Source organism: Lipotes vexillifer, unplaced genomic scaffold (assembly GCF_000442215.2).
Source record: "Lipotes vexillifer unplaced genomic scaffold, Lipotes_vexillifer_v1.1 scaffold90, whole genome shotgun sequence".
Lineage (NCBI taxonomy): Eukaryota > Metazoa > Chordata > Mammalia > Artiodactyla > Lipotidae > Lipotes > Lipotes vexillifer.
Genome location: NW_006782310.1, coordinates 1,206,410 through 1,218,373, shown reverse-complemented (window position 1 = coordinate 1,218,373; position 11,964 = coordinate 1,206,410). Strand labels below are relative to the sequence as shown.

The window sequence follows — 11,964 nt, the reverse complement described above, 5'->3', positions numbered from 1 at the left end:
CGTGCCGCGGAGCGGCTGGGCCCGTGAGCCATGGCCGCTGGGCCTGCGCGTCCGGAGCCTGTGCTCCGCAAATGGGAGGGGCCGCAGCAGTGAGAGGCCCGCATAACGCAAGAAAAAAAAAAAAAAAAAAAAGATGTGCACTCAAAGGTCTAGATTTAACAAACTTACTTTTTATAGCTTCATCAGGACATCTTAAAGGTAGACTGTTTTGTTGTTGTTTTTACTGCAAGTGCCTGGCAGTAAAGAATACAATGACTACTGTGCCAGTGCCTTTGTGTCAAGGTGCACTGCCAACACAGTCAAAAAAAAAAAAAAAGGCCAAAATGTCAGTATTTTATGAAAATAGTTTCATATTTGTGGAGCCCTAAAAGGGTCTACGGGACACTCAGGGGTCTGTGGTCCACACTTTGAGAACCGTTGCCTTATAGTGAGGGGAAAGATAGAATGAGACTCAAAAAGACTGGGGTTTAAACCCTTAGCTAAGAACTTCAGCTACTTATTAGCTTCCTGAGCGTGGGAAAGAAACTCTCTGACTCTCAACTTTCTTACGTGTAAAATAGAAATAATAAAATAAATGGGCATGATTAGCATGTTTTAAAAATTATATGTATAGGGTTTCCCTGGTGGCGCAGTGGTTGAGAGTCCACCTGCCGATGCAGGGGACACGGGTTTGTGCCCCGGTCCGGGAGGATCCCACATGCCGCGGAGCGGCTGGGCCCGTGAGCCATGGCCGCTGAGCCTGTGCATCCGGAGCCTGTGCTCCACAACGGGAGAGGCCGCAACAGTGAGAGGCCCGCGTACCGCAAAAAAAAAAAAAAAAAAAAAAAAATTCTATGTATAAAGTTAGTGCCTAGAATATAGACCAAACTAGGGTATGAACCAGAGATGTGTGTATAAGGGAGTTCTTGAACAAAGGAAAATATGGAAAACTACACTGCTCTTTACTTAACATATTCATACATTCATTCCAAAATATTTACAGAGAGCCACAGCCGGACACTGTGCTAGGTGATGGGGATACAGAGACAAATGACATGAACCCTGCTCTTAAGTAGTTTACGGGGGCATTTAAATCACGCAAGATTGAATCTGATGAGTGTTATATAAAAAGGTATACACCAGAGTGCCAGGGTCAAGCAGTAAAATACCTGCTTGTAAACTATGGCTGGATTTAGGAAACCAGTTTAAAAGGAGAGATGGGGGCTTCCCTGGTGGCGCAGTGGTTGAGAGTCCGCCTGCCGATGCAGGGGACATGGGTTCGTGCCCCGGCCCTGGAGGATCCCACGTCCCGCGGAGCGGCTGGGCCCGTGAGCCACGGCCGCTGAGCCTGCGCGTCCGGAGCCTGTGCTCCGCAACGGGAGAGGCCACAGCAGTGAGAGGCCCGCGTACCGCAAAAAAAAAATTAATTAATTAAAAAAATAAAAATCAAAGGAGAGATGGGCTCTTGGGGCAATCCGAGTGGAGAAGACTACAGAAGGCCTGGTTTTGACAGGGTTTACTGGTCACCAAAGTGCCTAGTGGGCTGAGAAGCAGAGGGGAGCCCCACCGTTCTGAAGTACAAACTGTGCCCTCAGATGGGGAGGAAAGTCACAGCGACAGAGCCGCGAGCACCAGAGTTTCGGGTCCCCACCATGGTGGTGAGAAGCAGCAGCAGCTGATACTCAGACATACATCATGGGAATCTTCAGCTATAGATAAATAATGCTCAGCTGTTCTATGACTGAGGACTTTGCTTTGACAGGTGCTGCTGTGGGTTCTGGGCCCTCGAGTTGCTGACTTTGTGTGGCCAGAAGGAGAAGACATTCATGGAGGAGGTGAGATGTGATTCACTGCAGGTTTGGGTAAGAATAAAAGGGAAAGAACAACATTTGCTTCAAGTGTCATAATTTAAGCCGTTGGTCACTGTTTCCATGGAGCTGGCTCCCTGGGTGAGAGTTCTGAAGAGTTATGTCTGGGCCTGGGACACAAAAGAATGACACCTCACCTCACAGATGCAGCAGATGAAGTCATCATTGTTTTCAGACAAAGCAGACAGGACATACAGGCTTCATCTGAGAGAGGAAAAAGAGAGATAATGAATTACCATGGTAATGTGTCATCTTACATGTGGGCTTAAGGAATTCACTACCAGCAGTAGACATTTCAGGGCTGAGGACTACGAGACAAGACTAACCAGCATATCTCACAAACTGGCCCTAAAACCAGTCCTGCATAGTGAAGTGACTTGAATTGCTTTAACTACCCTAGAAACTTCTGAGGATGACTCTACCATAGATTATCTTTTGCACTAATGTAGATATTTTCCAGTATGAATTTATGAACAGGGGAAAGAGAGATAAGTTCACAGTCATACCTTTACATCATGGTATCCTTATTAATTGTATGGTTAAATGTTTGGATGGGCGGTTGGATTGATGGATGGGAAAGTGGGTTAGTGGTGGTTTGGCGTGAAATGTGAACTTGAGAGCTAAAGATGAAATACATTTTGGAAGAACTTAAAATCTTCTAAGGAAGGGTACTTCAAGAGAGCTGTATGGGGTCATTTGCCCAGAGAATGGAGAGCACAATTCAGAGTCATAGCTCTGGCCTTGATCTGGAGATTGGAAATCACTGTGAACATCTCAAATACTCCAGGGCACTTACTTTCTGTCTAACTGATGTGGTATCAGGAGAGTTAGGGGTAATTCTTCTGGGAGCTTTGAGATCAGAGGCAGCCTCAGAATCTCTCAGATTTGAGAGTTATTTGGTGTCTGTGATCCTCCCACATAACAATTCATGATCGTGGGGCATCCTTCAACCTCCATTGAGCTTAAGTTGAGATCCATATCCATGGATAGAATTCAGGGATTCTGTGAATTAAATAGAGGAAATATTATAATTACATCTTAATATCATTCACCTCTATTTAAAATGTATCTTTTCCCTCCATGGCAAAAATAGGCAAAAAACCTAACTGGTACCTGTGACTTTGTCATCAATAAAAATAACAAATATTTTCATATCAGATCAGTGTGTTGATATTACAAAATATTCTTTATACTCATTGCTGATTTGAATTATGGTAGTTATTTGGCCCACAGCTAGATCTTGTCATTTAATACATTAGTAGACACATGTATTACTATGTCACAAATGTATTTGTTTTGCTAACTGTATTTTAATATAATTGGTTTCCTTTGTAATTCTATGGATTTTATTTGTGCATTTAAAACTTTATTCTGCTCCAAAGGAGACATACAGATGGCCAAGAGACACATGAAAAGATGATCAACATCACTAATTATTAGAGAAATGCAAATCAAAACTACAATGAGATATCACCTCACACTGGTCAGAATGGCCATCATCAAAAAGTCTACCAAATGTAAAATAGATAGCTAGTGGTAAGCAGCCGCATAGCACAGGGAGATCAGCTTGGTGCTTTGTGACCACCTAGAGGGGTAGGATACGGAGCGTGGGAGGGAGATGCAAGAGGGAGGAGATATGGGGATATATGTATATGTATAGCTGACTCACTTTGTTATAAAGCAGAAACTAACACACCACTGTAAAGCAATTATACTCCAATAAAGATGTTAAAGAAAAAAAAGTCTACAAACTATAAATGGGAGAGGGTGTGGAGAAAAGGGACTCCTCCTACACTGTTGGTAAGAATGTAAATTGGTACAGCCACTATGGAGAACAGTATGGAGGTTCCATAAAAAACTAAAAATAGAGCTACTTTATAATCCAGCAATCCCACTCCTGGGGATATATCCAGAGAAAAACATGGTTCAAAAGGATACATGCACCCCAATGTTCATTACAGCACTGTTTACAGTAGCCAAGACATGGAAGCAACCTAAATGTCCATAGACAGATGAATGGATAAAGAAGATGTGGTACATATACACAATGGAATACTACTCAGCCATTAAAAAGAATGAAATAATGCCATTTACAGCAACATGGATGGACCTGGAGATTATCATACTAAGTAAAGTGAGTCAGACAGAGAAAGACAAATATCATATGATATCACTTATATGTGGAATCTTTAAAAAGTGATACAAACGAACTTATTTATAAAATAGAAATAGACTCACAGACTTAGAAAACAAACTTATGGTTACCAAAGGGGAAAGGTGAGCAGGAGGGATAAACTGGGAGTTTGGGATTGACATACACACTACACTATATTTAAAATAGATAACCAACAAGGACCTACTGTATAGCACAGGGAACTCTGCTCCATATTCTATAATAACCTAAATGGGAAAAGAATTTGAAAAAGAATAGATATTTGTATATGTATAACTGAATCACTTTGCTGTACACCTGAAATTAATACAACATTGTAAATCAGCTATAATCCAATATAAAATAAAAATTTTTTCTAAAAAGGCAATAAAAAATTAAAAGTTACAAACAAATATTTTCAAAAGCAGAATTACACCCATTATTTTATGGGGGAAAATTATATTTGCATAATGTGGCATGTTAGTATTTTTAGTACATTTTAGTATATTTGAAGAGACGTGAAGTGAGGTCCCAATTAAGAGAGCAGACACACGGCTTCAAAAGTTTCAAAACTGCACTGGACCATGCAACCCAGCAATCCCACTACTGGGCATATACCCTGAGAAAACCATAATTCAAAAAGTGTCATATACCACAATGTTCATTGCAGCTCTATTTACAATAGCCAGGACATGGAAGCAACCTAAGTGTCCATCGACAGATGAATGGATAAAGAAGATATGGGGCATATATACAGTGGAATATTACTCAGCCATAAAAAGAAATGAAATTGAGTTATTTGTAGTGAGGTGGTTGGACCTAGAGTCTGTCATACAGAGTGAAGTAAGTCAGAAAGAGAAAAACAAATACCATATGCTAACACATATATATGGAATCTAAAAAAGAAAAAGAGGTTATGAAGAACCTAGGGGCAGGACAGGAGTAAAGACACAGACGTAGAGAATGGACTTGAGCACATGGGGACAGGGAAGGGTAAGCTGGGACGAAGTGAGAGAGTGGCATGGACTTATATATGCTACCAAATTTAAAACAGATAGCTAGTGGGAAGCAGCCGCATAGCACAGGGAGATCAGCTCAGTACTGTGTGACCACCTAGAGGGGTGGGATAGGGAAGGTGGGAGGGAGACGCAAGAGGGAGGAGATATGGGGATATATGTATATGTATAGCTGATTCACTTTGTTATAAAGCAGAAACTAACACACCATTGTAAAGCAATTATACTCCAAAAGAAAACTGCACCAGCCTGAAGTTGTAACTTGTCCTGTTGACTCCCATGAGGTTCAGAGCTTATGCCCTGGGAAGATTCCCAACCATGGCATCCTTTTCCCCTTCCTCTCACCAGCTTCTCCATCCTCTCATCACCCTCCCTCAGCCCTCGCTTTCAGCTTGACCCCTCTGCCCCTGGCACTTCACCTTCTGAGTCCCCGTCTTAACATTCACTCAGCAACAAAGGTGGGCTTATCTGGAGGTCTCTGAGGAAACCAGACATAGCATTTCTGGTGGAGAGAGGAAAAGCCAAGAAAAATGACACAGTAGATTTCCAACTCACAGAAGACCAGTTGCCCTCCCTTAGAGGTTCACAGATCTGGGCAGAGGAAAGTCCAGCTAACATCCCACCCAAGCAGAATACACATTCTTTTCAATTGCACATGGAACATTCTCCAGGATAGATCACATACTAGGCCACAAAACAAGTCTCAATAATTTAAGAGCCTTTTTCCCATCTTGCAAGATGGTGGGTGAAAAGGCTGAGAAGCCAGATACTAAGGAGAAAAAACCTGAAGCCAAGAAGGCTGATGCTGGCGGCAAGGTTAAAAAGGTGAAGCAGGTTAAGAAGGGGAAGCCCCACTGCAGCCAAAACCCTGTCCTGGTCAGAGGAATTGGCAGATATTCCCAATCGGCTATGTATTCCAGAAAGGCCTTGTACAAGAGGAAGTATTCACAGCCAAATCCAAGGTTGAAAAGAAAAAGAAGGTGAAGGTTCTTGCTACTGTCACAAAACAAGTTGGTGGTGACAAGAATGGTAGTATCCGGGTGGTTAAACTTCACAAAATGCCTAGGTATTATCCTACTGAAGATGTGCCTCAAAAGCTGTTGAGTCACGGCAAAAAACCCTTCAGTAAGCATGTGAGAAGACTACGAGCTAGCATCACTCCTGGGACCATTCTGATTATCCTCACTGGGCACCACAGAGGCAAGAGGGTCATTTTCCTGAAGCAGCTGAGCAGTGGCTTGCTACTTGTGACTGGGCCTCTGTCCCTCAATCGAGTTCCTCTGCAGAGAACACACTAGAAATTTGTCATTGCCACTTCCACCAAAATTGATATCAGTGGTGTGAAAATTCTAGAACATCTCACTGATGCTTACTTCAAGAAGAAGAAACTGCGTAAGCCCAGGCACCAGGAAGGTGAGATCTTCGACAGAGAGAGAGAGAAATACAAGATTACAGAGCAGCAGAAGGTTGATCAGAAAGCTGTGGACTCACAAATTCTGCAAAGAATCAAAGCTGTTCCTCAACTCCAAGGCTACCTCCACTCTGTGTTTGCTCTTACAAACGGAATTTATCCTCACAAAGTAGTGTTCTAAACTTGTTACAAAGAACCTAATTAAATAATTTGGTCCAAAAAAACAAAATTTAAGAGGATTGAAATCATAACAAGTATCCTTCCTGACCACGACAGTATGAGGCTAGAAATTAACAACAAGAAACAAACTGCAAAATACACAAACATGTGGAGGCTAAACAATATGATACTAAACAACTAATGAGTCACTGGAAAAATCAAAGAGGAAATTAAAAAGTACCTGGACACTGGGACTTCCCTGGTGGCACAGTGGTTAAGAATCTGCCTGCCAATGCAAGGGACACGGGTTCAATGTCTTGTCCATGAAGATCCCATGTGCTGCAGAGCAACTAATCCCATGCACCACAACTGCTGAGCCTGCACCCTAGAGCCCACGAACCACAACTACTGAGCCCGTGCTCCCCAACAAGAGAAGCCACCACAATGAGAAGCCCATGCACTGCAGTGAAGAGTAGACCCCGCTCTCTGCAACTAGTGAAAGCCCGTGTGCAGCAGCAAAGACCCAGTGCAGCAAAAAATAAATTTAAAAAGTAATAATAAAAAAATTTTTTTAAAGATATGTGGAGACAAATGAAAATGAAAAGACAATGAACCAAAATCTATGGGATACAGCAAAAGCAGTTCTAAGAGGAAGTTTATAGCAATACAATCCTACCTCAGGAAACAAGAAAAATCTCGAATAGACCATTTAACCTTACACCCAAAGGAACTAGGAAAAGAAGAACAAACAAAACCTAAAGTTATTAGAAGGAAAGAAATAATAAAGATCAGAATGGAAACAAATGAAATAGAAACTAGAAAAAAAAGAAAAGAAATAAAGTGAGAAAGACCCAAATAAATGAAATCAGAAATGAAAGAGAGGTTACAACTGACAGCACAGAAATACAAAGGATCATAAGAGATTACTACCAACAGTTATGCACCAATAAAATAGACAACATAGAAGAAATGAATAAATTCCTAGAAATGTACAATCTCCTAAGACAGAAACAGGAAGAAATAGAAAATATGAAACAAACTTTCATTAATGAAATCAAATTAGTAATAAAAAAACTCCCAAGAAACAAAAGTCTAGGACCAGATGGCTTCAAGGGTGAATTCTACCAAATATTTACAGAAGAGTTAACATCTAACCTTCTCAAATTATTCCAAAAACTTGAAGAAGAATGAAAGCTTCTGAACTTATTCTACAAGGTCAGCAATGACCCTGATATCAAAATGAAAGACATCACAAAAAAGGAAAATTAAAGGTCAATATCACTGATGAACATGATGAAAAAATCCTCAATATACCAAAACCAAATGCAACAACACATTGGATCATACACCATGGTCAAATCTGCAAATCAATCAATGTGATACACCACATTAACAAACTGAAGAACAAAAATCATATGACCATCTCAATAGATGCAGAAAAAGATTCTGACAAAATTCAACATCCATTTATGATAAAAAAATATTCTTAACAAAGTGGGTATAAAGGAAACACTTCTCAATATAATAAAGGCTATATATGGCAAGCCTACAGCTAACATCATAACCAATGGTGAAAAGCTAAACGCTTTTCCTCTCAGATCAAGAACAAGACAAGGATGCCCACTCTCACCACTTTTATTCAACATAGTATTGGAAGTCACAGCCATGAAAATCAGACAAGAAAAATAAATAAAAGAAATCTAAATTGGAAAGAAGTAAAATTGTCACTGTCTGCAGATGATATCATACTATATATAGAAAATCCTAAAGATGCCACCAAAAAATCATTAGAACAAATAAATGAATTCAGTAAACTTGCAGGATATAAAATTAATATTCTGAAATCTGTTGTGTTTCTATGCACTCATAACGAACTATCAGAAAGAGAAATTAAGAAAACAATCCCATTTATAATTGCATCAGAAAGAATAAAATACTTAGGAATAAATCTAACCAAGGCAGTAAAAGATCTGTTCTTGGAAAACTGTAAGACGGTGATAAAAGAAACTGAAGATGACACAAACAAATGCAAAGATATATCATACCACAAATTGGAAGAATTAATATTGTAAAAATGGCCATACTAACCAAGGCAATATGCAGATTCAAAGCAATCCCTGTCAAAATACCAATGGCATTTTTCACAGAACTAGAACAAATAATTCTGAAATTTATATGAAAACACAAAAGTTCCCAAATAGCCAAAGCAAACTTGAGAAAGAACAAAGTTGAAGGTACTATCACCTCTGATTTCAAACTATACTACAAAGCTACAGTAATCAAAACAGTATGGTACTGGCACACAAACAGACATATAGACCAATGAAACAGAATAGAGAGCCCAGAAATGAACCCACACATATATTGTCAATTAATCTATGACAAAGGAGGCAAGAGTATACAATGGGGAAAGGACAGACTCTTCAATAAATGGTGTTGGGAAAACTGGACAGCTACATGCAAAAGAATCAAACTGGACTACTTCCTCACACCGTATACAAAAATAAGCTCAAACTGGATTAAAGACTTACATGTAAGACCTAAAGCTATAAAACTTCTAGAAAGAAACAAAGGCAGTACACTCTTTGACACTGGTCTTACCAATATTTTTTTGGATATGTCTCCTCAGACAAGGGAAACAAAAGCAAAAATAAAGAAATAGGACTACATCGAACTAAAAAGCTTTGCACAGAAAAATGAATTATCAATGAAGTGAAAAGGCAGCCTAATGAATGGGAGAATATATTTGCAAATGATATATCTGATAAGAGATTAATATCCAAAATATACAAAGAACTTATACAACTCAACATCAAAACAAACAACCTGAATGAAAAATGGGCAGAAGACCTACTGATGGCCAACAGGCACATGAAAAGGTGCTCAACATCACTAATCATCAGGGAAACACAAATCAAAACCACAATGAGATATCACCTCACACTTTTCAGAATGGCAACTGTCAAAAAGACAAGAAATAACAAGTGTTGGCAAGGATGGGGAGAAAAAAGAACCCGTGTATACTATTGGTGGAAATGTAAATTGGTGCAGCCACTATGGAAAACAGTATAGAGCTTCCTCAAAAAACTAAAAATAGAACTACCACATGATCAGCAATTACACTCTTGGGTATTTTTCTGAAGAAAACAAAAACACTAATTCAAAAAGATATATGCACCCCGTATGTTCACTGCAGCAGTCTACAATAGCCAAGATATGGAAGCAGCCTAAGTGTCCATCAGTAGAGGAATGGATAAAGAAGATGTGGTTTCTATATTTACAAAGGAATATTACTCTGCCGTAAAAAATGGATAAATTACTCAGCCAAAAGAATATTACTCAGCCATAAAAATATTACTCAGCAACAACATGGATGGACCTAGAGAGTATTATGTTAAGTGAACATACTTACATACAGAATGAACATACAGATAAAGACAAATACTGTTATGATTTCACTTATATGTGAAATCTAAAAAACAAAAATAAGCAAACATAAAACAGCAACAGACTCAAAGATACTGAGAATAGGGCTTCCCTGGTGGTGCAGTGGTTGAGAGTCCACCTGCCGATGCAGGGGACACGGGTTCGTGCCCCTGTCCGGGAAGATCCCACATGCCACTGAGCAGCTAGGCCCGTGAGCCATGGCCGCTGAGCCTGCGTGTCCGGAGCCTGTGCTCCGCAACGGGAGAGGTCACAACAGTGAGAATCCCGCGTACCGCAAAAAAAAAAAGATACTGAGAATAATCAGGTGTTTGTCAGAGGGGAGGAGATGAAATGTACAGCATGGGGAATATAGTCAATAATACTGTAATAACTTTGCATAGTGACAGATGGTAACTGTCTTGTTATGGTGATCATTTTGTCATATACAGAAATATTGAATCACTGTATTGTATACCTGGAACTAACATAGTCTTGTAGGTCAATTATACTTCAATAAAAAAGATATTTGTCAACATTTTTATATATTAAAAAAATCCCTACTGAGACTAAATCTTTAAATTAGCCTCCGTAAGGCCTTTCCCTTGCCTAAAAGAATGTCATAAAACTTTGACATCTGCTCATAACTAAATTGTCTGAAAGTTTTCTTTAACATTACTATCATTTTTATTTGAAAGTAAGATGTTGGGGACCATGATCTTTCCAGGGTTAAAGAGCTCTAAGCCTGCTGGCTCTGTACAGTTGAATTACTTTATATGCATGTATTACTTGTACAGATTTTAGGCAAAGGAATTTTGCTTTAATCACATTTCCCACATAGTCTGATAAGGCACAATACTGGTAACGTATAGTTTTCGAAAAGGTAGAATTATGACTCTCATGCAAATATCAAGTGTACACCTGTCAAAGCTTTTATTTAATTAATTTTTAAAAATCAATGAGACATAAGAACCAGTTTCAAGAAGAATTTAAAGGACAGTCATATTTAGGCAAATCAGGAATGCTGAAATAAATGTGCTAATAGTTGCAAAACTGATTAACATTATATAGGAAAATGAAATGTCATACTGAGGTTATCTTTCTATAGGTCAAAAGTCAATTGTACCTCTACTGGACTAGAGCATTTGCATTTGTGTTGCCAAAGACCATTTGCATGACTAACAGTGTTGTGTAACTTCAATTTTGCCCTAGTCAGTAGGAGACAGTGTTCTCTTGGCAGTACAAAGCACTCCACTGAAAGATAGCTCAATAATCTCTTTAGCCCATTTCCTAGTCTTGGACAATTTTTCCTGACAATAAGTCATTTTATCAACAATTGTACCATACCAAAAACCAAAGCGTAGAATAAATTAATGGTGAGCGGGGACCATGAAAATTACAGTTGAACAATCGCTGGTTCCTCTACTTTCTTCCTTCTGACCTTAGAGTAACAAAGTAATACTTTCTAAAATTCTTTATAATTATACAATTTCAATCCAAATTCTTTCTTTTGAAGAGGGATAAACTTGAAAAAAATCATTCCAGAGCTCACCTAGAAAAATAAACATCTGAAAATAGTCAAGAAAATTTTGAGAAGAATTTAGAGAAGGGGAGGGCGAAAGTGTTTATGTAGGAAGAAAGTGGAGTGACTTGTCTTCCCTGTTAGTAGGTACTAAAAGTCATTGGAAATTTATAACAATAAAACCAGTAACAACACAGGAATGGGCTGATCAATAAAATAATATAAAGCCCCAAACCAGACCCAAATATAAGTATCTGCTATATGCTAGAGCTGATATTTAAAAACAGTAAACAAATGGTGGGTTATCAATTAATGATGTTATGACAACTAGATACATGGCCGTTTTTTAAAAAATTAAGGTCTAAGAAAGCATCAGCTGGAATTAGCTGGATGGGGGTGGGGAAGAAGCAGGGACTTTTTTTTTTTTTTTTTTT

General features: G+C 39.1%; 1 pseudogene; it reads left to right on the top strand.

Moving 5' to 3' along the window:
• The first annotated feature begins 5,753 nt into the window (after positions 1 to 5,753).
• Positions 5,754 to 6,607, top strand: LOC103090042 (60S ribosomal protein L6 pseudogene; annotated as a pseudogene).
• Positions 6,608 to 11,964: the final 5,357 nt, after the last annotated feature.